Source organism: Hirundo rustica, chromosome 16 (assembly GCF_015227805.2).
Source record: "Hirundo rustica isolate bHirRus1 chromosome 16, bHirRus1.pri.v3, whole genome shotgun sequence".
Taxonomy (NCBI): Eukaryota; Metazoa; Chordata; class Aves; order Passeriformes; family Hirundinidae; genus Hirundo; species Hirundo rustica.
Window position 1 is genome coordinate 9,604,123 of NC_053465.1, and position 4,533 is coordinate 9,608,655.

Consider the following 4,533-nt stretch of genomic DNA (forward strand, 5'->3'; position numbering starts at 1 on the left):
ATAACAGGAACTGATATTTTTATTCTTTTCATTTGCATTTGAAATGTCACTCTGGGGACTTCACTGTTATTGTTACTGAAAATGCATGCCTTGATTTTTCCAGTCCTGACCGTGCTGCATACATGGATACTGGGACTGATCTCCCGCCCTGCAGAGACCAGACATCCAAATTTCACTGCCAGGCAGAGACTAATTGGAGTAGGAGGCAAGCAGAAATTAAATGGGGTGGGAGAGGGAAGCATACACTCTTCACCTGAGGAGTGTGTTACAGACCTGCTTCCCCACCCGTGTCCATTTTGACAAACTGATAAAATCAGCTTGGCAATAATAAAGTTCCTCCTGACTGTTGTGATTTATTTGTGATTAATTCCTACATAGCCCAGAGCAGAGGTTTCTACTTTAAAGATATTCTTGTTGCTAGTAATTTTGGAGTAACCCCCATGGGAGCCATGGCTGGGACCCTCTCTCTTTAGGTGCTCTACAAACACGGGAGCTGTATTTCAGCTGTACGCCAGAGGGGCTGAATGAGAAGCTAAATCCTGTTTTTTTTTCTAGGAGACCTCACCAGAGCCCCTGTACCCAAACCTCTTATTGCAGCAGCGAGAGAGTCTCTGTGAGCAATGCGTGTGGCCAGAGTAGGTGCAGTTGTTACACATGAAAGGAATCTGGGTCCTGGAAATGAACCCTTGGATTGTTTCCCAGCGCAATGTGCTTGTAGGGGAATAACAAACAGAAGATCACAGGGGGCTTTAGCAGGTCACACACCATCTGGTCTCTCATTCTTGGCTCCAGCAAGACTGAAGGGCTTGTCTCAGCCCACCATCACTCCTGGAAATGGTTAGCATATGTGAGGGCTCCTGGCAGTCCCTGGTGCTGGCCAGGGAGAGCAGGGTTTTGAGAGGAAACTGAGGTGAGCTGGCCTCCCCTGACCCTCCTGGTTACACCAGAAATATTTGGGTGCTCAGATCTATGCTCAGCTCACCAACCTGGGCTGGAGTCCATCTCTCTGTCTCAGGTGATGCTGTGATGTGAAGGACTTGTGCTGGTGAGGCAGCAAGAAGAAAAGGACCCGTTGTACCCCATGCTTGTGACCACCAGACCAGGAGCTGCTCTCCCCCCTCTCCTTGCCCAGGCCTTGCCAAGTGCCATCGCTCTGCATCCAGCTGGTGATAGCTGGTGCCCTCTGTGTCACCCTGCCAGCAGGGCTGTCCTCTCCTGGGCAAACCTGCTTGGCTCCCCCAGGCTTTGGTGTGGCCAGAACTCTCTCAGCTGTGCTGTGCTGAGAAACGGAGACCTGCTGCTGGAAGGGGCTGGGATCTGCAGTGGTGCTTTTAGTTCAGATGTTCACATTCTTTTCTCCTAGAAAACACTCCAGCTCTTCCTCCTCAGCAGGGGAAAAGAGAAAAAGAGAAGAAGCTGCAGGAAAGGATCCGGAACATGCTAATAACTGCACCTGCCTCTCGGGGCACATATCAATCTTCCCACGATGTTCCCATGGAGATGACCCAGTCCTCCTTCTCTTCCAGGGCTCTTGAACCTGCTGCACAGGCAGGGAAAGTTTGTTAAAACCAAATCTCTGAACAGCCAGCTTGCAAAAGTTCTTTTGGGAAGGGAGATGTAGGGGCTCCAGCTGCAGCAGGGCCACCCTCTGCCTCACCCCAGGGGAGGAAAGCAGTGCCCAGCAGGGAGCTCAGCCCCTTGGAAGGAAGGGAACGACCAAAGGAGCAGGAACACCCATCTGATGCCTGAGGTGACCCAGGGAAGTCACGGGGTGACCCACACCCATGTTTACCCAGTATGATGCTGCTGCCTGCCCAGCAACATGATACATGAGATTGCTGCCTCTTCCCTGCAGGCTCTGGAGTGAAAGGGAATGATCCTGGAGGGCTTGATGCTCCAGCCTTGGCAGAAAACATCATGCAAAAGCCATGGTTACATCAGCTGTGGGGCTGATAACTAGTGACCAGCTCTGCTCATAGCTAGGACAGGCCATGTGCTAGCTCTTTAAGGACAAAATGTGAGAGGAATGGCAGAAAAATATAGCTTTTGGACCTTTACTCAAGGAATTCCTCACTCTTTCAAGTCACCTTGGAAACTTTTGGGAAGAAAAAAGGCTTGGAATACACTAACACAAATTCCCAGTGGTCGAAATGTGCAGCTGGAATTGCAGTGTGAGAGGATTCTCTTTTTTAAACATGACCCACAGCCTTATCGCTTCCCAGTTTCTAACAGATGCACCCTTGAGAGTCACTACAGAAATAGACCAAATTCCTGGATGAGCCAGGTCGGATTTCAGCAATTCACAGTGACAAATGTGATGATCACATCCTGAACCAAGGCAGAACCTGTCCGTGCCAATGTGACAATGCCATGGAGATAATACAGCCCTGGGTACCCAAATGAGCTCTGGAGCACTTTCAAGTACAGCAGGGTGAGAGGCTGGGCAGGAGCAGAGGGGAGTGCAGACACCATGGCAAAGGCTCTTTGGGTCTGTCTGGGAGACCTGGCATCTCCAAGGGGCAGATCTGCCACAGCTTTCCCATGGGAGCCTCTTCCCACACATTTTGTGCCCTGTGCCCCCTGCTTTGATCTTTGCCTCCTCCCCTAAATCTGCCAGCTAGTAACCCTGCCATAACTCCCCTGCACAGGCTGAAACCTTTCTGGGCTAAAAAGAAACAAAAAAGTGCAAAAATACCCTCTCCATCACCCCAGACCCCTGACAACACCATCATTCTCTTTAAGTGTGTGCTAAATATGCTATATAAAAGTAAAATGAATATTTTCTGATGACACAGAATCCTAGTCTTAAAATGTAATTTATGAGTGAGGCAGAAATCACCAGCATTGCTTCTGCTAACTCATGAGAAAAAGGCTTTGTTCTGAAATCTTGCCTATGGTGTTATTGGCAGTGATTGTTCTTGCAGAAACCTCACCAAGAGTATCCGAAGTCCCTTGCAGACATCCCTGGAGTCACTGCTTCACAGAGGGCACTGCCAGCTTCTGCACAGTGGTAAATTGGGGTTTGGGCCACAAGTGGACTGAGGTGGGCTGTTTCCCCTCTTTTCCAGCGGGAATTGCCCAGGACTCCAGTTTTACTCCAAATCCACCTGAAGTTCAGGTGTTGAGATCAAAAGTCAGCACGGACACAGGCACATTTAGCAGGACTTTTTCAAATGCTTCTCCCCCCACCCCAGCAAAGAACTGAGTGTTAAGAGAGGGTGAGATCTAGCTTCAAAAATAATGAATTTTCATCACGTAAGAGGATAGTTGCAGAGTTTAATCAGATATTGCAATCTGATAGAGGGGCTCTGAGCGCCTGACACTTGCTTTTTGCTTTGAAAAGCATCACCCTGCTCAAGCCATCCCTGCTCTGTTCCAGCATTAACCAAATCCCCCCGCCCCTGTAGCCATGGGCCCCATCATTACGTGTATGTTTGTCCAAAGTACCCAGCTGGGATGTACTGGATGGGTGGCATTTTGTAGTGGGTGCAGCAGAGGCTGTCGCCCTACATGCCAGGACACTCCCGTGCCACAGGCATCGCCACACGCCAGGTTCCACCCTTCCCTGGGCCACGCTGGAAGCCAGCAACAGGAGAACCAGACTGAGAGCAAGAGGGAAGCCATGCCAGGGCTCTGCGCTTGCTGTGTCTGTGCTGGCCCAGGAGGGGCACGGGAGAAGTCCCCGAGCAGACGGGGAGAGCCCCGGCAGCGCTGGCCTGTGGGGAAAGCGGGAGTGAGAGCTCCGAGCACCATCGTGTGGCACGGACTGTGCTGGTGTGTGCCGCGCACAGCGTTCTGCTGCGCTTCCTACTGCTGCACACCTGTCACTGCTGAACATCCCACACTGCTGAACGTCCCACATTGCACATCCCACACTGCACATCACACACTGCACACCTGTCACTGCTGAACATCCCACACTGCACACCTGTCACTGCTGAACATCCCACACTGCGCATCTGTCACTGCTGAACATCCCACTGCTGCACATCTGTCACTGCTGAACATCCCACTGCTGCACATCCCACACTGCTGAACATCCCACTGCTGCACATCTGTCACTGCTGAACATCCCACTGCTGCACATCTGTCACTGCAGAACATCCCACACTGCTGAACATCCCACACTGCTGAACATCCCACACGGCACATCACACACTGCTGAACATCCCACTGCTGCACACCTGTCACTGCTGAACATCCCACACTGCTGAACATCCCACACTGCACACCTGTCACTGCAGAACATCCCACACTGCTGAACATCCCACACTGCACATCCCACACTGCTGAACATCCCACACTGCTGAACATCCCACTGCTGCACACCTGTCACTGCTGAACATCCCACACTGCACATCTGTCACTGCTGAACATCCCACACTGCTGCACATCCCACACTGCACACCTGTCACTCCTGCGTATCCCACATTGCACACCTGTCACTGCTGCACATCCCACACTGCACACCTGTCACTGCTGCACATCCCACATTGCATATCTATCACTGCTGCACATCCCACATTGCACACC